The 23251-nt window shown below is 43.7% G+C and overlaps 1 protein-coding gene across 7 annotated transcripts in view; it reads right to left on the bottom strand.

Moving 5' to 3' along the window:
* The window catches only part of LOC141947229 (calcium-activated potassium channel subunit beta-2), a 155312-nt gene that overhangs the window by 101584 nt on the left and 30477 nt on the right, over positions 1-23251 (bottom strand). The window contains exons 1-2 of one of the 7 annotated variants that reach the window (XM_074878177.1): positions 2956-3387; positions 382-566 (exon numbers count right to left, since the gene is read on the bottom strand). The exons of 3 other annotated variants lie outside the window; for them this stretch is intronic. The gene's annotated coding sequence lies outside the window, so the exon portion shown is untranslated. Of the gene's footprint in view, positions 1-381; positions 567-1646; positions 1711-2955; positions 3388-23251 lie in introns of those variants that run through there. 3 more of the 7 variants (XM_074878179.1, XM_074878178.1, XM_074878176.1) reach the window with 3 other exon arrangements.

The following is a 23251-nucleotide window of genomic DNA, read 5'->3' as shown; positions in this document are numbered from 1 at the left end:
CTCTCACATCTGTCTGGTGGGAGCACTTCAGTGTTTATGTGTTGCTCATATGACTACTTGCAAGGCATGAATTTTAAACCTGACTGCTCAGATAGTGATGGAAATCCAACTTGAAACAATATACTTGGTTGTGAAATTTGCAATTCACTTTCTGTGAGTTAGTTATACAAATCATCTAATCAAGAAACACCACATGACTGAACTAAGCAACACAGTACGAATTTGCAAACATTTGCCATTCCCAAAAGATCTGTAAGCCAAGAGTTATTCACCGAAGAAATTCCCAAATAATATCAAATAAATAAATTAGAAAATTTCATGAGCTCCATAGACAATTCATAAGCAGAAGGGCAAGTGAGATTTATGGCAAAAAGTACTTACTGAGCTTCTGAAGAAAACAGGGAAATTGTTTCGAAGCACACTGAATCAATCTATTGCAGTTTGCTTCATTATTTGCTGTACACTAATAGAGCAAAGGGAATGCTGAGAGACTTGGAGTCACTTCTGACGGGCTCTCAGATGAACGGATATTTGCTGCTGGCAGTTTTTGTAAGTGGCAAATTTGTCTGGAATAGTTTTGAAAGCAGATTTAGTTTTGGATCATGGGATTTACAATATGTCTTATTTTACAGTTGAAAATGCCTGAAATATTAACCTGCTCCTGCTACAAAATTTTGCTTTGCATTTTGCCTTATCTGGAGCTCTACGTTCAGCCTCATTCCTGAGCACCACCATCTGTATTTCCATTGCATCATTAGTACATTATCCTCACCCTTATTTGCAAGGCAGGGCTATTACCCTGCTCATTTTGCAAAGAGGATGGGGACTTGCCCAAGTCCCTGAGAAATCTGTAGCTGGGTACAGGTTGGACGCACTCTCCCGCCCTCTTGTGGTTTTACCCCTTCAGCCCCTTCCCTCAGAAAAGCACTGAAGTAAAACAAAGTAAAATTCTCTAGGCCTCTGGACAAAACTGAGATGGAGAAGAAAAAGCAGGTACTTGATTTCCACATGGATTGCTCATTTCTGACACAGATTTAACATCTCTGCATGAGATCTCTTTGATCCATGCTGCAAACCACTAGAAAAAAATTCTTGGGAAGAAAGTTTTCACTGTTATCATTATGTACTGAGTAGTGACACAGGTCAAAACTACTTTTTCCCCAATTTGCAATGTAAAGTAATTCAGTTGACTGAAAAGTTGTTGCTTGGATCAAATGCAGAATATTTATGTTACATATCTTAAAAGGAACCCTTACCATTCCTGATCCGATATTGCTTCTCCTTGGCACAATCCGTGTTTACTTTGACTAAATGCATTTAGCACTTCTGTTGCTAAATTGCCATCAGTGTTTTGTTATTAAATGAATTATATCGTGACCTATTTACAATGTAGTATAATACACTTAAATTCTCCTTAAAGGGAACATTCATTAGGATGAGTAAATTCAAATTACTTCATAAGTCCCTACTATATAGGAATTCTTTTTCTAATGAAGATTTAATGAAAACAATCAGTCTAACAGAATTCTCTAAGTTGTCAGCTTTTGACAACAGTAAAGTATGCTTAATGACACCTATATTAAAGTAGATTTAAAATGCCATCATAACCTTAATTTTAAAATCTAGCACAGCAAGTGATACCATACCTCTTACTGCAAGATATGACTCTCAGATTCTTTAAGTGCATTTTTAATAGCTCCTGTGAGAAGCATTTCTGCAAGCAGAACATTTTATTGTTACTAAATACCGCTCACTCTGAAGTCTCTGTGTTGTTTGGAATTGAAACTTTAATGCACAAGTCACAACAATTCATCAACACAGGGAACATCACACTCAGATCAAACACACCAAATGATAAGGATTCTGCATATGCATGGACATAAGATTTTCATTCATTAAGTTCCCACTACTTATCTTGGTGAGGGTCATATGCAATGACAAAAATGCAAACTTGCAGCCCAGCACTGACCAGGACCCCATGCAAACATCACTGCCCTGTTTTGCCATGCAGATCTGACTGTTTGATGTTCAGACATTTTCTTGTCTAGTAATGCTAAACAGGAGCATCATAAAAAAGTACGTGAGGCTTCTAACTTTGCATATCACCTCTTGGACTTCTGGCTGGGAAGAAACAAGCTTTTTCAAGGGGAAGCTCTCCTGCTATACTACTGAGTGTTCATTCCCCACTCAGTCCTCTCTCCTGACCCTTTCAGCATCCAGCTAAACACCGTTTATATCCTTCCCCACACTGTTGTTTCTCAGAGGGAGGGAGGGTGGCAGGGGGCTGGCAGTGGCACAGGAGGAAATTGTACCTTTTTCTGTCTGAAACTACAATTCTCGTCCAGCAAAACAATGCCAACAGTGCAGAGGAAGCTTTGATTATGCAAAATGGATGGACACATCATGCTTTTTTTTGCAATAGGTTATAACCTAAGGAGTCCCTCACCCGGAAAGTCCCCCCCGCCCCCCACCCTGGCTCTGTTTTCCCCTTTTCAAATGTCATCGGTGGCACTCTAGACACATTTTACATATTAATAGCATGTCTCCCTCTTCTTACAGGCTCCATAGCTTTCCTCTTCCCCTTTTATTTCAGGGCAGCTTCCCCTCTCCCTTCTCCTGTGTCAGAAACAGCCCAGCTGGCTCCGTAGAAAAGGAGTAAAGTGTTTTCTGCATGACCTCTATGTATTTTACTCCGTGGGAAGAGCAACGTGGAATGCACACTCAGCAGGCAGCGAGATTTGAGCCAGTCTGTCCTCGAGGCATTTCTGCCATAAAACGCAGCACTATCAACAGTATTTCCACCCTTGGCTCTCCCCCCCCGTCCCATCACCCCCTCCCCACCGCCGCCTCACCGCTGCCGGCTGCACCTGGCTGTGCTCGGAAAGCCAGGGAGCAAAGCACAAACAATGGTCACCGAACAGCTACAGCTCCCTTTGTTTCCCATGCAAATCCTACCTCCGATAGTTGTCACATCTTCCTCCGAGGAGAAGCCTAATTATTAATAAACAGAGATCCAGCGGAATCCTCCGAACTGCCACCAGTTCTTAAGCGCTGTCATCGTTCTCTCCTGGTGCTTAAACCTTTTTGGACCATTAATGTCACAACCCCTGCTAACTCATAGCTTAGTACTCCCTGCTCAAAATGTCTGAAATAGTTTGGAAGGACAATAGGAATGACAGGCACACTAGACAGCCATGCTTGAAATTAGTTATCTCAAGCTGACTTAAGGCTGTTTCGTAGTGCTTTTAAGGCATGCACTCAGTAGGGTTTATTAACCTAGGCTAGACATGCCATTCCTGCTTTTATTCAGTGCTGTAATAGGATGGCTGCTAGAAATGCAGCGATAGGTCTAACCCCATTCATCCCTCCGTAGCTTTTAAACCTCCCCAGGAGAGGAAATAGCTTCAGTCATCCTTAAACTTACTGAGGCTACTGTTTCTGCAGAGCAGGGTTTCACACATTGTTTTGAAACTAAGGAGAAAATCACTCCCGGGAATGGAAGGTGCTGTAGCTCTCACAGCTGATGTGAACGGCCAGATGAACGCGACAGCATCCGCCCCCACCGCAAGCTGAGGCTGTCGCAGGAGTTAGTGGAAGTAGCGATTGGAAGCTGAAAGTTCATAAAACTCTCTAAGGCAGATGTGGCACGAAGTTGAATGAGTGGGACATATGGACCGTACCGTGGTTTGTATTTACAGAGTCATGGATGTACGTTACACTTCCCAAAAAGCAAAATACAGTTTACAGATAGCAGAGTCTTGCAATCTGAATTTGCAAGTGTACAGAACCTGAGATAAAGATAATCAGAAGAAATGTGAGCGATGCACGGCATTCGCAGTGCCTGTCATGTGGGGAAGAGAAGGGGTGAGAGGATGCTACTGGAGATGGCTATTTTCAGTACAACCGTGCATAACTCCAGATCCCAGGTCAGAGATGTTAGTGCTCTGCTGAGATCTTGGAGCCTTTTTCTTCTTGGTTGTCAGTTAATAATCAACCCAGGTCAAGATGGATCAAACTTGTTAACATCTGCTGTCAGTTCAGTGTTGTTGATCTCAGTGTGGTCCCTAGTGGACAAATGTAAAAGCCACCAGCACGGATGTGTCTCTGCCAGCAGCAGTGGCACATGGGTTGAAGGACTGGAGAGGCAACCTAGTGCCAAGGCAGGCTGGGAGAGAGAAGGGGGGAGTTAGCACTTCTGCTGCTTGTTCAGCACCTGCCTGACTTTTTGGTACCACCCAGTTCACAGCCCGTGGCTTAAAATGAAAATACCATGCATGGAGACATCTGAGAAATGAATGGCATTTAGAGAGATTAAGGAGGAAATCAGATCACAGTGAAAATCCAGCTGTGGCTGCTTCACACCATGGGAACAAAGGGGTTAAGGGAGCACTAATGGCAAATATGCATTAGGTTTTTGAATGACTGGGACCTGAGGGCTGGTTAAGGTGTGAGCCTTCTCCTTTGAGAAGCTCTGGTTGGTATTTGTGTTGGTTCTTTGTGCTGGTGACTGTTACAGACTATTTGAAAGTCATCCTTGCGGGAGAGGTGTCTGCTGGTCTGTGCTGAACCAGCTGGTAAATTCTGCCTTGTTCCTGGGGGAAAGTGGCCACCTTAAAACCCTCTTTTTTCCCCACATCACTTTGTGCCACACCAGACGCCCACAATGCCAAGGGCTTTACCAAACAGCATGTCAGCGTGTGTGTGTTCAGCGTGGGCTACAGGTCTCTCCTCCCTCTGAACTGGCCTTCAGGGAAACTACTGAGTCAAAGCACGCTTGTTGCTGGTGCAAACAAGCCATAGATATGGTGATGGGGCATCTGGGGCTACCACAAGCACGATATTTGCTCCCAAATCAACGTTGCTCCTAACAGGGTGCCTTTGCACTCTATGCTTCCCCATGACTGTACTTGCTGTCACTCTTGGACATCCTCCCTTCCCCTTTTCACCCCCTGCACCTTACACAGTGTGTTGGAGGGGAGGTCTCAGGGCTCCAGTTTTGTTTCTTGGTTTACAGTGGGATGTTAGTAGCACCTTAAGCTATTCCCAGAATTGATGGGAGCAAAGGGGACTTTGCATTTTGTAGGCATGAATCTCAGGGTGGACCACTACTTTCCATCTGCTAGCACAACTGCCAGAACAATACCTGCTTTGTGAATAATTTAAAGAATTTTTTCGCTGCCACTTATCTAGCATTTGTCATAAACGTTATATTCACCTTAAGGCAGAAAAATAAAGGGGAGAAAAGTTCTCCTTGTCCTGAGCAATAGACTTCTGTCTCACTAAGGGGCTCACTGTGCAGTTGATTTGTAAGTAGGATGACACAGCAGTTCAAGAGACATTAGAGAGATTCCCATTGGAGATACACAGGTCTAGGGGTGCTGACTTTGTTGATGATCTTTTGAGATATTTCAATACTCAACTGGACACAACAGTGTTCAATGCCAGGTTAAAGCAGGTGATCATTGCCACCCATGTCCACAGTTCACCAGTTATGTATGCTGAATACAAGGTGGTCCATAAAAAATGGATGATTATCCCCACTCACTCCTCCCTTGTGCATTGAATAAATTACCTTTGGACCTTCCTGCCATAGTGATCTCAAAGGCTTCAATCCTTTGCAGTAGGTTAAAGTCACTCAAACTCGGTGGTCCAGATGTGATAACTATCTGTTAGAGTGGTGTAATCAAATGGACAAGGAGATGTATTTACATTGGGTGGTAATTGAAAGGGGAATAAACTGTTCATGGTGTAAGGTGTAGGCCAATGGAGAATGATCAGAAAGATACAGGAGCTGATTAGTTCAAAATGGTTCAGTTTTAGGGAGATATTCTGAGATACTCTCCCTTTCCTTAGGTTTTTTCTAATCACTGAGCAGCAACATCAGCTGCCAACAGTGATGGGACTCATGCGTACTCTCTACCCTTGCCATGGCTCTACTGTTGTTGCATTTTTCTGATGCACCAATCTGCTCCTTGCCGGAAACATGATATAGAGGGTAATGGAGCACTGATCTGATCATGTATGGCAATTTTCTGTCTTCCTGGACTGTATTAATGTTGCAAAGTAGGATTGCCCTGGCAAACAGAGGGCTCACATGTTGCCCTCCATCAGCAAAATCCTATTGACCTCCACAGGAGCTGAGATTGATGCTCAGCTCTGCAGCAGTAGACCCTCTGAGGAGACCCACTGCTTGCAAAGGAGTAGCAACAATTTAAAACATCTCTGTTTCTGATCAGTATTTGCTTAGGAAATGGCCTAGGAGGATGAACGAGAGGAAGAATTCAGAAGATTTGTAGTTTGCATGCTGACTGTAAGTCAAACAATATAATGAATGGAGCAACTAATGCATAATTTCATTATGAGTCATCCTAATTATAACGAGAATTTGATAGATACATAACTAGAAAGTGTAACTATCTGTTACAAATACACATTTCTAATTGCACAGGGAAGTACACAATATAATTAAAGCTGCAGGTTACACATACAATAACCTTTTCTTCCCCTGTGGGGATAAATTCTCTCGGAACAGTATGAATGTCTTTTGAAATTGTATACCTATCAGACGGCATTCTTTCTACCCACTTGCTGAGTCTTTTTCAAACAGCAGCAGGGAATCTCACTAATCCATAAATACTTGGTGTGAATCAGGTGTTAAAGGAATTGCAGGAATGATCAGTCAGTGGTTCTTCCATGTTGGGTCTCTCTGTAGAGCGTCAGTGGTCACTGCAGAGTTAGCCTGGCAAAGCTACAGATATACCACAGAAGTAGGGAGGTGATAGTCCCCCATGTACTCTGCACTTGTGAGGCCACACCTTGAGTATTGTGTCCAGTTTTGGGCACCTCAATACGAGAGAGATCTCGAGGTGCTGGAGCGAGTGCAGAGGAGGGCAACGAAGCTGGTGAAGGGCCTGGAGAATAAATCCTATGAGGAGCGATTGAAGGAGCTGGGACTGTTTAGTGTGAGGAGGAGAAGGCTGAGGGGAGACCTCATCACTCTCTACAACTACCTGAAAGGACGTTGTAGAGAGGTTGGTGCTGGTCTCTTCTCACAGGTGATTAGCAACAGAACAAGGGGGAACGGCTTTAAACTCCAACAGGGGAGGTTTGGACTGGACATTAGGAAAAAATTTTTCACAGAAAGAGTGGTCAGACAGTGGAATAGGCTGCCCAGGGAGGTGGTGGAGTCACCATCCCTGGATGTGTTTAAGGGTCGTTTGGATGAGATGCTGGGGGATATGGTGTAGGGGAGAACTTTGTAGAGTAGGGCTGATGGTTGGACTCGATGATCCCAAGGGTCTTTTCCAACCTGAATGATTCTGTGATTCTATGATGTGTATGGCAGGTAATGGGTTGTATTAAGTATGTATAATTACAGTGTAAATGAAAATTAGTCTTAATAAGGAGAAGGATCCTTCAAAAGTGGCCAAATTCTGTCACACACATCTAGATATTCTTGGGCTTTGTGGAGCTGGAACTCAGAACTGAGTTTTGCAAATGGCAGCTATTCCCTAGAAAGGGTGAATCCAGCGTGGGGGAAGATAAATTCCTAATGGTGATCTTGGCTACGTGCATTAATCCCACCTCTGTCTTAAATGTAAGAATTATCAAGAAAGCTGGTTGACATCAGTCCCTACATTTACAGCTCTGGTTGGTCTCCCTTCTTTTTCCTGAGGTAAAACAGGCAGCACCTGTGTCTTCTACAACTTCAGAGTGTGATAGCTGACATGCTGCCACAGGAAAACACTCAGCAAGGCTGTCCTGGGTGACTATCTTTAGCATAAAGTCAGAAATCACTTGTTTACTGATGGGAAATGTAACCCTGTGTTTGGTCATAGTCTTGCAGTTTCTCTCATGCTGAGAATCACAGGACACCCAAGTGTCCTGGAAATCTGTTCATTTAACTGAGTTATATTGCACCGACTAGCTAATCACTTCCACATGCTGCTTGATTGTCGTCCTTTATACGCCAACTCTGTCTTTTTCTTGCATAGCTCTTTTTTGAGCCACTTGCCTAGGAGAAAATAACTACATCTGGAGTGTTGTTAAATGACCCAGAAGTTGCTGCTTTGCAGGCTGACAGTATTTGATGCAAATAGATGGCTTCTTGCTGTGAAAATCTCCTTGGTTGACAACCCATTGGGTACTTTTGATGATAGTTGTCTGAGGAGTTAAAACACAGGCTCCTCTTTGCATATTCACACTATCTTTCTTACAGAACTGCCGGTATTAATTCTCCCTGCGCAGTTTCAGCAGAGGCCTTTCCACTCCCCATTTGTTCAACAGCTGCTGGTGCGCATTGCTCCTTCTCTTTGCCTTCAGCTTTTGCCATCTGCCATCATTAAGTTGCCCAGGTGTCGGAAATCTTCTTGCTCTTCTCTTGTAAACATTATTCTGCCTTCTTCTTCACTAACTCAACCTTCATTTATATAGAGGCTGATAGATCAGGCTAGCTGTTCTCAAAACATCTGCTACATTTCATACTTTATGGGGGCGGATGGGGAACAGAGTACATATACTTGCTGGCAAAAATAAAGACTGGTTAACCCTTCCTTCACTTTCCTTTCCATCTCCAAGAGCTTGCTGTTTTCCTGCACTTCTAGATGTGCCAGTTAATTAATACTTGCCAGTTGGGATGTTACCTAGGGCAAATATATCATAAAGCACTGCTAATTTTTAGAAACATCAAAGCTTACACATGTTGCAACAATGTCTAGTCCTCAGTGGTACTGAGGAACAGTAGAGATGGGACATACCTAAGACAGTCATCAGAAAACACATCAGAATAAACCTTTTTCCCTCTTTAGACTGCTTCTGCTGGTGCAAACGGGGCCATTCCACTGATCTCGGTATGTTTTCTGCCCAGATACAGGTCAGGCACCCTTTTATGATTACCTGGAGGGGAAATCCAGACTCAAAGAGCATCTTTCACAATGATGGGTAGTGTAAACTATTGAATTCTTTTGGCAGAGATGATGAAATTAAATGATTTCTGGTGTGCCCAATCCTCCTCAGTAAATCACTGAAGATTGATTGTAAGTTTGAACAGCAACAAAACAGAATCCAACAAAACATGCTGCTTACACAATGCTGCTTTCTGGGCCCAGTGAATGTTTACTGCTTAAAGGCTAGTAAAATATGTATCTGAGGATGCACACCCAGTTGCTGGGGCCGGTCTCCATCATGAGTGTTGAGTAATTCCAATAGGATTTCATGCTTCAGTGATTTTACTCTCCTCAGTTTGGGCCTCAGTACCAATGCTTTCAAAGCCTGATTTTGTGTGCAACTATTGGGCAGAGATGGTTTCCTGCTCTGAACAGTTCTGCTGAGCAGCAATTGCTGCCTGCTGCTTTCCCATTTGTTAAGCAATGAATTACTGTTCAAACATTTGTAGCCCATGTTGGTCTAAGCTCTGTGTGCAATTCTCCAAATTTACTCCTCTCCTGGAATGCTGTGATCAGAGGTTGTTTCTTGCTTGTTCAATAATTTCCTGAAGCACTGCTCCAATCAATGCTGCTGTGATTTCCTTCCTTTGTGACAGATAATATATTGTGCTTTTCACCTTTCACAGAAAAATCAAATTGGCAACTTAGATGCTCTGATTTTACATACAGTGCCTAGCTGTTTCTCCACCAACTCTCGATGGCTTTTTTCTATCCACACTTTCCTGTTCCTATGTTAATATTACTTCTCCAGCAACTTTAGCAAGATATTGCTAGATAATTCTTTCCTCGCCTTTTTTCCACCCCCCTGCAAATCATTTGCTATGCAGAGCTCTCCTTTCTTCAGGATTCAAGTATCTGCTTTAATCTGTTCTTCCTTTTATTCTTTACTCAGCTGCTGCTTTGCTTTGGTGGAATAGTCACTTCTCTGATGAAGCTCATGCTTCTATTTCTGTTCTCTCTCTTTTTGAAAGGTCTTTTGCATCAGTGAAATGCCTGTTTGGGTTTCTTTGATGATCTGGGGCTGTACGCTAAGCACTGCACTCCAGGGGTGAAAGATCAAGTTGTGGAGAGAGCATGCAAAGTGGGAGAGAAGGGGACTTTGCCACGACGTGAGGGGAGTTTTCAATGAAGCAATAACAGAGCCAGACAGGTAAATAGCCTGGGAGTCAGGATCTGTACTGTGGAGAGGCCATTTTGTAGCACTGTGCCTCAGTTTCCCCATTTGTAAGAACAATCCTCTGGCTTTATAAAGTGCTATGTGAGCTTTGCCTAAGAACTGAAACAAGATGACTGAAGTTCAGTCTTGTCAAGCTTATATTGTTACTGTCTTGCTGATAAACTTTAAATTCAGAATAGCAAGAGCCTAAAACTGCCTAAGTAGCCTCTGTATGTGCAGTGTGTGTTATGCTGTATGTTGCTGGTCACATACGACTGCTCCTGAAGGCACAACCTCCTTTACAGTGTCCTCGCAGTCATCTCACAGCCATTTTACTTTTCTTCTTTTTTGAACTAAAGGGCACCCAGAAGGAAAGGCTGGGTTTTGTATGTGTCCAAGATGTCAGAGCTATCAAGGTCTCAGCAGAGCTGTCACAACTTCACTGACCCCATAGGCCTCTCTCGGTTTTCTTAAACTGAGGACAAACAAGACATCTCATGATACTTGCTCTGGCATGAGCATCAGCAGCTGCCTTTCAGCTGCAGAGGTGTGCAGAGGCACACCCGGGCAGGACGGGCAGAACAACACACAGGCCCGCAACAGGCCCTCACCTCCCCGCCAGCTCTGGAGGCAGCGGCTGCCTCCACGCTAATGCCAGGACACACTGTACGTTAGCGGGACTGTGCATGGAGCTGGGGGTTTGCACCCTCCGGGATGGTTCGGGGTTGTGCTGGGCCTGGGAATGGGGTGGCAGGAAAGAATTTTTCTTCCTTTTTCCCCCAGCCATGTTTTGATGTCCCCTGGCTCTTGTGTCCCTGACCACCATGGACGCTTATATGGGATGCTGCGGATGGTGCAGCCCTGCTTGGAGGATGAAGAAGGATTTTGGTGGCAGCTTCACAGCAGCCAGAGAGCAGGAGGGACATTGCCTGGGCTGAGTTTGAAGCCCAGCCTGTTTGGAGAAAATGTGCTGGCAGGGTGAGGAGAAACCCCTCACAAGATGCCACTTTTTAATTTTATTGACCTACAGTCTGTAGCAGGTGCTCAGAGGGGCACTGGGGCACACTGCTGCAGGGTGCGTGGCTACTGCCAAAGCTATCAGTGGAGGATTTATGGTTGTGAATATAAAAAATTCACCCAGGTTCAAAATCTTTTCTTGGTTTTCCTGTGTAAATCTGGAGTGACCAGAGGGATTTGACTGTATTTACTGAAGTAGAGTTGTTTGGGATTTATACCACTGAGGGCAACATTTGGTCTTAAACATACATCCTCAAAGATATACAGGTCTCGTACAAAGTTATATCCCCCCCGTGGAAAAGTTACAGCCACTGTACAAAGCTGCCACCTCTTCCCCATCATCGCAGCAGCTGAGAACACAGGACGTGCTTGTGGATAAATGACTTGGGGGGGGGAACGCATTTGAAAACCAAGCACATGCTTTACAAGAGGAAAACAGAATGATAAAGCTTGCCTTTAACACAGGCTACAGGGATACTCCTCTGGCATAAACACACATTTTTTCATTGATAAAAGAAATATCTTTTTTCCATCCTCTCTGATACATTTTTTAATTCTGAATATGCAAAAATATTAATGTATCATCAAAGGCTGAAGTGAAGAGGACTCTAGAGGAATTTAGCCAGTGAGTTATCTCTGGTTTTAATTACCTAACACTATTTGTTTACATCTGTTTGAAATTATTTTATACTCATTATGCCTATTGAAGTAATGTTTCATTATTTCTCCACTTCAGGCAATTTTAAAAACAGAAAAAAAGAAAAAGGAACAACTTGTCCATAAATACACCTTTAATCTGACCTTATCTCTGCTCTGAGTTTTAAGTAGATTCTCTAAATTTTTGTCTCTGTACTTGCTCTATTTTGGGACTCTTAGAAATAACCTTGACTCTAAATTGTGGGCTGTAAGAGAGGCACAGAAGATGCACTGCAAGCTGTGGAGTTCATCCCTACCGGGATGAGGGGCCATATCCTTAGCAGAAAGCACTGTGCGAAGATTTGTCCCACTGTACACAAATCTTACCCTTCTACTGCAGAGGCTCCCAGCTGGAGCTTTAGACCACAGAAACCAGCTATGTTTTAATGGTGAATGAATAAAACAAATCTGAAAAAACAGTCCCAGAAAGTCTATTTCTGCAGCTAATGCCTCAGCTCCAGTGTGACCAGCTTGGACATTGCAGGATCAGGCTCTGGGGATGCATTTTGGCCTCAGCTGCCTGTGCTTAAAGATAAAAGCACCCTGATGTGCCTCACATACACACGTGCACACACACACACAAGCACACACTCCACATCTCTAACCCTTGGCTCACTTCTCTCATCCACTCCCCTCCCACCCATAGCCACTGCAAGAAGGATGTTATTTTCTTTACTTAGTTTTCATGCTTATATTTCAAATACCTTTTGGTGCAGTAAACTAGTAAAAACCTCCAGTCCCTGGAAATGCAATACCCTTTGGGGGAAGCATAACAGATCTGGAAGTGCAGGAACAAATATCCCCAGGGTCCTGTTTATCTCACACAGCATGTCTATTTACCTTTTTTTTTTTTTTTTAACCCTGCAGAGTTGCTATTATTTTTGCACAGAGGACTAAACCAACTCTGTCCCTTGTTTGTCTCTGCTGCCCACTGGCTCCAGCTTGCTTCACCCTCCTCGCTGGTGTGCTCAGCTGGCTCATTAACCCCTGCCAGGCTGGCAGGTTTAAACCACGCTCAGCCTCAAGCAAGCTCTAATGTAATCCTTCAGCAAAGGAAAGGCGACTCCTCGGAGCGCCTGCCTGGCTCTCCAGACACACTGCACTGTCTGCAGAGCGGGGGTAGATAACTGCAGAAGAATAACAGGCCCTCAGACGTCTCACTAATGATAACAGGAGCAAGTCCACCAAACAAGCAAAGTGTCTGTCCCTTTTGGTGCCATGCAAAACTTCTACTCTGATCAGGCTTAATTGCTAGCTGGTACAGAAGGGTCAGGAAGCCCATGCGAGCCGGAAAGTCTCTTAAACTGTGAAGAGCTCAGCGGGGCATCTGTCAGGCGTGAAAGGTGCTACCTGGTATTGAAGCATAGTTTGCTCTCTCCCTGTGGGTGTGTGTGGGGCATTGTACAGTGTAGCTGAGGAGGAGGACTGAGAGGATGTTGGGGATGGCCCTGGAGCATGAAGCATCCTGTGATGGGGCTTTGCTTCCCACCTGAGGCTGGCATAGCCTCTCCCAGGGAAGAACGCGCTGAAACCACCCCCAGACTGCGGGACGCGAGAGCCTCGACACCCTGCAGCAGTGATGGGCATCTGCCTTGCATACAGCCTGCAGGGTTTAAAATATCTGTGTGAAAAGCAGTTCCAAAAAACAGTCACTTGCCTGTCAGTGGGCGGCAGAGTTGGGCCCTCGTGGGCAGCAGGTGTGTGCTGATGCCAGGGTGGGCAGCCGGCAGCACCTGTGGTGGCATTGCCACTGCCACCCCTCTATAAGAAAAGTCGGGGAAGCCGAGGCAGGGGCTGTGTTCATATATGAGGTCAGTGATGAGATACTTCAGTGTATTTGTCAAGATAGGATTTCAAGAGAGGGGAAATCTGAATTATACCTTTCAGAGGGTTAAAGAAATGGAGTCCCAATTCAGCTCTCAGCTCTCAGCTCCACTTGCATAAATACAGAGCAACTCCCCAGCAGTCGATAGAGTTACTCTACCTGTGCTGGTGGAAATGGGCAGAATTTGGCCTTGCCAAACACGGGGTAGTATGGAGGATCGTTGATCTGGAGCCAATTAGGAACCCAGTGTTACTAGACTGGTAGCAAGTGATGTCTCTCCCACACACTGCAATGAGGAATACAGGTCTGAGTCCAAAAGCTGAAGATCTGCTTCTTTTTTCCTCTCTTTTGCAAGGAAATCAATCACGTGTGTTAATTATTTTGGATGGCTCAGTCCTTTCTGGGTTCCCTTTCAGGGACTGCTCCATTGTGTCAAGAGCTGTACAACCACTGAACAAAAAGATGCTGTCTGCCCAAAGTTATTAATGTGTTTTATTTCAGTAGCCTCTCAATATTTTAGCTACTAGAACATTCTTTGAAATATCTGAGATATTGTGGAGAATTTTCATGCCATTAATTTTTAATATAGCCATTTTAAATGAAATAGAGGATCAAGATTCTGTGTTTATGTATTTGGTTTGATATATTCTCTACTGTATAATTACTACTGTCTGCTGTAATTCCTGACTCTAGATGTACAAATGCATTTTATTCTAAAAAATGTAAATCCTGAAGTGGGATTTTGCTCCAGAAATCTTTTGTCTGTTTAATAATAACACTCAATAATGTTTGAGTATGATGTGAGAACCACCTAAATGTAAGTATGAGCCCAGTTACTGTCAAGCAATATAGTTTTACAAAGGAAGTCTTAAACTTTCCTGAAGCCCTTCTGATTTCAGTGGGTTGACAGGAATATAAATGAGAAGGAAATTTCCCCCTTTGCTGGCATCTGATTTCTGAATTGGATTAATTATGACAAGAGCTTTTTTCCCTGCATAATCAGATTTGCTAAAATTTCCTTACTAAGTTCATAAAACTGTTTTGTGAAACAGAGAAAATTAAGTGGGGTTTTCTTTGCCACTAAGTTCAAATTTGTCTGAACTTTCAGCTGGACTCTGGTATCCTATTAGACTCTGCCTTTGATAATAATCATGTTTCAGTTTCATTACTTTCTCTTCTAATTCCAGTCACTGACCATTCGTTTTATTTTTTATAATAGGAATCGATTAATTGTCCATGCAAGGCTGTTTGAGATGGTCCTAGAATAGCTCAAGTGAAATGCCCTCATTTTTCTTAATTTTCATTAACTTGTCAACTTTATTGTTTGTATGTAGTATAAACAGTTAGTAAAATGCCATATTGCAGTCCTGTACAGTATGGCTTGGAGGTCTGTCTCAGTAGCTTTTGAAACAGTCTTGGCACGGACACTGAAAATGAGGAGGGAGGATGAGATGCAGAGCCCTGGCCAAGGGCTGTGCTGAACAAAGGCAGAGTAGCGGAGCAGGCTCAAGAGTGTATCATTGCAATGGACAGTCAGCCATGAGAAAGCAAAAACAAAGCATAAAGATGCGATGTGACCTGTGCAAGGCATGGCATTTCTGGGACTGAAACCCCTCCAGCTCATGGCCTTCCACCCTCCTCTGCCCCCATCTTCCTCCCTCACATAAACTGCATCTCTCGTGGGCTAATGATCTCTCTAGGGCTTACTCACGGACTAGATCCATGAAAGGTGGGTGCTGTTTATTATCTGGCAGGATACAATCACATCTGGCCATCCTAAGGGATAGCAACATCACCAAAATAAGGTGGGGCACCAAAGGTTTGAGGGGGAAAAGTGAAAAAGCTGCCCTGAGCAATGAGAACGGAGTTCCTTGGTGGGTAGAGTGAAGTGAGGAGGGACAACACGAGAGAGAAAAGATGTTAATATAAATAACTTGCTAACATAAATTTAGCACACAGGAGCCTACCAGGTCCCCAAATCCTGTTCCTTTTCCATGAGTGATTGAATAATATAGAGATGCTTAGGAATGAGATCCCCAGCCAGAAGGCTGTGAACATCTAATAGCCTGTTAGCTGCACCATCCAGAAGCCTCTGGATCAAACCCAAGCAAAACACATGTAATAGTCTCAATTTTATTTTAATTTCTGATTACCTGATTCTATGCACTTTGCAATTCTCTGGCCTGTTTTAGGGACCAGATTCTCTAATTGCCATGGGAAAAGATACAGCATTTTGTTTCCACTGGTCATGTGGAAACACAGGTCTTGCATATTTTTCTAGAACTTGATCTGTTTGATTTCTAAACCCCTGATTCTGTACTTTGACACTGTAAAAGCCTGAGTTCAAACCACTTCTGAAGTAAAGAATGTAAAAAACTCCAAACAGAAAACAAAGTAGAAAAGCAGGTAATAGAGGTTAGGTGCCACTCTGCTGTGGCTTTGCTGGAGCCAATATGTGGGGAATCTGTCTCCAGACGGGGCACTGTTCCTGTTACCCCTTTGTGTACTACTTGCTTAGTGTATTTTAAGAGAAAAATATGATCAATGTGACTAAAAGCTAGTCTGTCTGACCTCAACGTTATACATAGTTTTATGAAGAAAAAGGACTTCTTTTTGAAGGAAAGAATGCAGCACAGCTTTACTAAAGGTGTATTGTGTCAGATGAATTTGATTATTTTATTTGATAAGATAATTGATTTTCTTGACAAAAGCAGTGCAGTAGAATCTAATCTCTCTGGACTTCTACAAGGTATCTGACATAGTGAAAAGATTAGTCAAACTGGAGAAAACAAGGATAAGTGGAATTGTGTAGGAAATGTCTAGAGAGCTAGGGAGAGTATATAATGTATTTGGGAAAGTTTGGGGTGCAGTGGCTGCCCCTGGAGTCCCTTTAGGGTTGGTGGGGAAGGTTGATTGCATTTATAATTCTAATGTTCCTGGCACAAAAGGAGATGCTTTAACATTTGTGGCTGAGATGAAATTAGGGTGGATTAGCACAATAGTGGAGGTCCTGAAAACTGTATTAAAAAAATGGGATAGTCTTGAAGGCTGCAGCAAGAGAGATGAAAGTATGAAGAGGGCTGTAATTGTACAAAGGGCAAGGCTGGGTGCTGAGAGAATCATGCCATGAATTATTTCTGTGAAATGGGGCTTATCTTTTAGAAATGATAGAGGAGAAGAAAGTGAAGTTAGCTGTTCTGGGGTGCCCTGAGGGACCCTGGAGAAGGAATTTGTGAACCTATGATGCATCAGACTTCCAGTGTGAACATCACTAATCCAGGGCCTGATGAGATCCTACCTGGAGCACCAGGTAGTCAGTCCTGGCACACAATCTCAGAAAAGGTCTGTTAAAATAGGAACAGCTGCAGAGAAATGCAGCAAGTGCAGCCTTTATTTGGCTTTGAGAGATGTGACTGCTGTCTGTAAATGCAGGGGGAAGGAGGGTTAGCACTGGAGAGTGAGAAGAGCTATTTCAACTCAAGAACAGCATTGGCACAAGAACAAATAGGTATAAATGGGTCATGGATAAACTTAGGCTGGAAATTCTGAGAAGGTTTCCAGCCATCAGAAGAATGAGGCACTATATTAGTCCTCTCGACAAAGAGGTGGAGGTAAAAACAAACTAGTTTTAAGATACAGGCTCACTGCTGGATGAAAGGGATCTTATGAAATGGTGGCCTACTGCAGAGGATTGGGCTCAGTGACGCAGAACCCCCTCCCAGCCCTCTATTTTTTTCCACTCCTGTCAGGAGATCTTTAGTTTCGCAGTGATTCTGTGAAATCCTACCCCCTGCAAGGCAGTGACTGAAGAGGGCTTGGAGAAGAGACTTTGCACCAGTCAGGAGCATAGAAAATATCTACTGAAGGCCAGCTCTGTGAGTCCATGCGTGAATATCCCTGGTGTGCATGTTCGTGGGTGTCAGCATCTTTATGGCCTCTGGATGAAAGAATCAGCTTGCTCTGAGCTGGGCATTCCAGCCAGGCAACACTGAGCTTGGCAGGCACAGCAGAGCGGCTGCTCTCTTGTTTCTGCCCTTCAGAAAAAAGAGTCAAGCTTTCTTGCAACTGAAAGATTCATGACCTGTGACTGAAACTTTTATCTAAATCCTGAAAATAGAACTGGTCTGATCCTCAACTCCCAGGAAGCAGCAGAAGGAGGAGAATGCAGGCATCAGCTCAGCATTGGCAGTTCTTTTCCCCTTTTCCCTCCTCAGTCTCTCTTGCTAAGTGACCTCCAGCTGCCGCTGCTCCTGCCACCTTCATCTGGGGAGCAGCACTGAACCAAGCAGTGTCCCTTCAGAGAGCCGTGGCATCCACAAGCGAAGCACGCATGCTGCTGCAGTACTGCTCACAGGCCAGCGGGCTCAGGATTTGCAGTCACAGTCTCCTGCTGAGAGTTAGTAGATCGTTGTACCCCTAGTCTGATGGCATCGAAACCTCCACAGCTGTGGCTAGCCCGGTTCTGGCCTCCTACTAATCGCACCGTCAAGGCGTGGGGATGCGAGCGGTAGGTCAGGGCTATGCTGATGCACTACGTGTCTTGAGGTTGGCTTGGCACTTTGACCAGGCTTGCTCATGTCTGCTGGAAAATGCCATAGCTCTGTGCCACAGTGATGCTTCTCAGCAGTTAGTGGGATTAGAGCTGAATGATAAGATTCTTCCAGAGCATGGTGAAACGTTCTCCTTCTACTGGCGTAAAGTAGATGTCTCCTTAGCTCATGTAAGAAAGGCCAGCTGAGGAACAGCATGGCTGAGATGGCATGTTACCCATGAAAGTAGCTCTTGACACATTTTCTTAGGAGTGACTGAAGCAGCAAGGAAGATAGTCAAGGAGTTGTTTTTATCTGAGCAAGCATCTCCTCAACTCATCCTGCAACTGATCCTGCCTTCTGGGCATGAAGGTACTTGCAAAGTCCATAAATTTACTGTCATAATCAAGTCAGGAAGCAAAGGGACTCTCCATTCCTGCAAGTATCTGTACCTTTTCTTTTAAAAAATCCAGGCCATGAAGGGTGTACTCTATCGTATCCAGGTGGTATTGTCTGAAATGAAAATACAAGTGTGTAAGTGAGTGTCCAGATTCTATATGTATCTCCTGGTACTTCAGGAGAGAAGAATGAACATTTGCTTTTGGGAAGCTTCTTAGTGTCACAGAGTTAGAGATGGGAAAATAAGCCTAGATCTGTAATCATTGCAGAGACAGTTTCCTAGAGGTAAAGAACTTGGACAAGACCTCCCTTCCTTTTGGTGCTGTGTGACACCTACTAGAGCTTCTCCAGCAGAGAGATCTTTACTGTAGTCCTGTGCCTCTAACTGGCACTGATATGTTTACAGCTTCTTTTTTTTTTTCAGAGGAATTGAAAAGACTGTGTCAAATAAAGAGGACAAATCTTGTCTTTGACAAAAACAGCAGACAGAAGAATTAAAAAGACCCAGAGGACAGAAAATGAATATTTAAAAGGAAGAAAGAAAAAAAGATACAGGCCCATTTTTCAGTATGACTGTTTTGGCTCACGCTTTCTTGTACTCTCTATATGAATGCCAGCAGCTCTTGGAGTTAGAGGTGCACTGTTGGGTCTGCTACCACCATGCCAAGTGCAGAAACCTTGGGGCAGCTCCTGCACCCTCAGGGTTATGAAAGGAAGACACCAGCCCTCCTGATACTACCTAAGATTTTCTTCCAATGATGAACTTCTCTAGAGAAAGTAAACACTCTTCAAAAATTGCTCATTAAGGAAATTATTACGGATCTTGTGAATACCATTTGGAACTACTCTGTCAATGAAGGATTCATTGCCATTGTCACTCAGCAACATGTGTGAATGTGGATGCTTTCTCCCCAGCTTACTCCCAAGGAGAATGCAGCTAAAAAGAGGGACTGGCAGTAGTAGTCTCTGGTTGCCGAACGTGCTGTTGACTTCTTGGGCAAAACTTTACTTCCTTGTGTTTCGGTTTGCTTACTTGTAAAGCAAATATTTTTTTTTATTGCTGAAGGTATTGTAAAACCAGGCAGTGTCCATGGAGTGCTCTGATATCCCTGACTCTCCAGAATCACCCAACTCCATTGGAGTGGATAGAGTGCTGCTACTCAAACCCAAGGTCATGCTGACCTTGAGTGCTGGACATGACTGAGCTGCCTTTTTCTGTTGCTGCTAAAATAGATGCACTGAAAACAGTTCACTCACTTTTGCCGTTTCAGCAGATTCCCTTTTACTCTGAGAGCTTGCTGCAAGTCAAATGGTCAAATTGTAAAAGGTTTCCGTCCATCCGGTAGATGCCTCAGAATGAGAGAAAGCAAGCAAAGATGACACCATGGCAGACATAAGCTGCCCGAACTCAGCTATTACAGAAGACTTTTCCCCATCACCTCATCTGAGTACTAAATAGCTGAGAAGTAATTACGCCTAATGTTTCCTGATCTCTTCCCTCTTGCACATGGTAGGCTATTCTGTTTCTGAAACACTCCCGTCATGTTCATGGCATTTGGCCTGCAGCAGTGAGGTTGAGTCCAGCCCCAGAATGTCTAAAACATTTTCTTCTAATAGATGGCTCAAGCTGGAAATGCGTCACACACCAGCCAGTTATTTCCACATCATAAACTCCTAATGCTCCTTTAGACTGATGGGGTTTTGTATTTGCTAAGACCTGGAAATATGCCAAATATTCTTCCATGCATGACGCTTCTTTTATTTTAGCCACTGTTGAGTTAATCATTGGGTATTTCTGGTGCTTGAAAGCCCCTCCATTTGCTCCTGAGTATTAGCTTAAAGCATGAAGCCACTCCACAACTAGGAGCACCCTACACAGCAGGGACAGGAAATATTTGTGCTGAGATATGACCTCCTACCCTGGCCATGGGGTTTGCATTGCAGGCATTCCCAGGACTTCAGGGAATTCCTGGGGCTGGGAGCCAAGCTGTCCTCATGTCCAGTTCCCACTTGATGTACTCCTAAACATTTTCTTTAAGCTCTGCATGCCACCAAGCCTATTCCCCCACTTCTCTTCCTTTTTTATATCCTCCACCCACCTTCCCGGCTAAAATCCCAGTAAAGCAGCCTATCTGGGAAGTTCAGATGATGTGTTTGCTGGAAGGAGAGGTGTTTGGGAGGGCAGTGAGAAGGCACAGGCTATGAGTACGGATTTTCTATGGTGGCTTGACTTCTGCACTCAGATCTCGGTGATCCTGTTGGGATGCAATTGACCGTTGGTCCCAAGAACCAAAAGGCAATTCCACTTCGTTAATCACTTTGTTAGCTGGTTTCTAATGGTGTTATCAACATGCTTTGCTCTCTGCAAACTGTCCCATCTTTGAAGTGCTCTGCCTGTTTATCAGTCCCTTTAGTTTGTTCCTTTTATGGCAAGACTCTGGTAAGTACAGAATTTCCTCTTTACCTCACTGACTCCAAGTCTGATGTGCTTTCCACATTCTCCAGCTGATCAACACTAGTTAAGATTGTGCCAACTTGTCAGGGATAAACCCTTCTTTATTTTTATTTTTTTTCCCAGAGGCTTGTGTGTACAAAGCTTCAAGCATAAAAATCTGCTTCAGTCCTGAAGCTTGGCAGACAGCATCTCAGGCCAGGAGCAACTCTCTTTGCCAGGTTAAAACCAATGATAATACATTTTGGCCATTTTTCAGTACTGAGAGTGTAAAAGTAATAGTTTGTGTGATGGAGGAGTTTATGAGCTTATTTAACTAAAACGAGTTTGATTTAGCACGAGGATTTTGCAAGGGATTCATCCTCAATACAGCCTTATTGCAGTGCTTTCAATCCCTCCTCTTTCATGTTTTAAGGTTAATGCAGTTGCGTTCACAGAAAGATAGGAATATGTTCTGCAACTTTATAATTTGTTGTCCAAATGCACCCAGGAATCTAGGAGTTAATTATATCCACAAACCTACTTGCATATGTACATTCATGCAAATACATGCAGGCGCATGCATGCATGGATTGTTTTCTCTTTGCCCTTTCTAAAAGCTCTGACCTTGTACCAACTCTTCTCCTGTAGCTACAGGAATTGCTCCTTCCAGAGCTCTGCAGAGCTGTTCTCCACAAACAAAAGCTTTACCTCCTCAATGCACAGCACAAAGTGTCTGTGAGCCACTGTTCATGAATCCTGGCTCCCCAGGCTGACAGCAGGCCTCACCACATGCAGTGAATCCTTCAAATGTCAGCTCCCCTAGGGACTACATTTCAAAGGACAGCAATAATAGTGATGCTTTTCACTTCTGTCACACTTCTCATCAGAGGATAGCAAAGCATTTGATCAGCACTAGGTCCTGACTACACGCTTGGAATAACTTTGCAGAAGAGGGGTGTGCTGGCATTCTCTACCCTAGAAGCAAAAAAATTCTCGACGTGAGCGCAAGCCTCAACAGAACCGCCTGCTACAACCATGGCCAGCTTGCATTGAGCCAGCTGTAGGACTAGAGGTCTGGACATGACCAGCCATGCAGGCAGGATGTTGTGCAAGGAAGGAAGAAGAGGCAAGGCAGTTAGAGCGGAGAGATCCTGGTTTTACTGAATCTAGACTGTGTGAATTAACCCGATTCAGCCCAAAGCATTCTCAAATCACAGCAAACTGCCAGAAATCATAGTAACCATAAATGCCTGCAAGATCACCTCTGCATTATCAGCATACCTATGGATATATAATCTTACAGCCATCTGTACTTACACAACTGTGTAGAGGTGGATAAAATCTTATACTTCAAGATATATGAAACCTCTAAACATTTCATGATGCCTAGAAAATAGTTTGGACAATGCAGTAAATTTACTATGAGTCATAGTGCACAACAATTAATAACAAGAGTACAATTCCCGCCCAAATCCCTATAAGCACAAAACAAAACCTTCCTGTTACAAACACAGAATCACACTATATTGCTTAATTCCACCACAAAACACTTCAGATCCCCAGTCCCACTGGAGAGAATTATAGTTATCAAAAATCCAATAGATGAAACCAAAAATGCATGTCAGAACCCAGACTGTCCAAATTAAAGCCCGTGAGATTCTCTGTAAATCCATCACAGAACATAAAAATCATTAATTTATCTCCTGACTTCACATCCTCCTGACAACTTAGTATCCAAATGCATTATCAGTGGCCATTCCTTTGCGGTTGGTAACAGCCAAAAGAAAATTGTGAGGGAAAGGACTTGTGGTTACAAGCACAGATCTGGGCATCACAGGAGCTGCGCTTTGCCACAGGCTTGCTTTACCCTCTTGGTCAAGTTGCTTAACCTTTTTATGCCCCATCTCTTCCTCTGTCCTGGATAACAACTGCTGATTTACTTCACAAGGGTTTTGTGAAGCTCCATTTGTCAATGCTCGTGATGTATTATTTATTGTCAAAGACATAAACAATCTCATCCTGAAGATGCTGAGCACATCACCTGCATGTTGATTTCTGCCAAAACCTCTCTTCCACTTAGGATAAACCCTTTCTTTCTCCTTCACTAGCATAACAGTCTTTTATTCAATGATGATTAAATTTAACAAGCCAATATACATGTTTGGGGCCATGAAGTCAGCTCCCAATTACCAACTTCCTGTAACAGGGGAGGCTCAAGGGAAAGCCACTGGATTTGTGATGCAGTGGTGG

The sequence above is a fragment of the Strix uralensis genome, chromosome 9 (genome assembly GCF_047716275.1).
Source record: "Strix uralensis isolate ZFMK-TIS-50842 chromosome 9, bStrUra1, whole genome shotgun sequence".
NCBI lineage: Eukaryota > Metazoa > Chordata > Aves > Strigiformes > Strigidae > Strix > Strix uralensis.
Note: the sequence above shows the minus strand (reverse complement) of the source record. Positions and strands in the feature narration are given on the sequence as shown.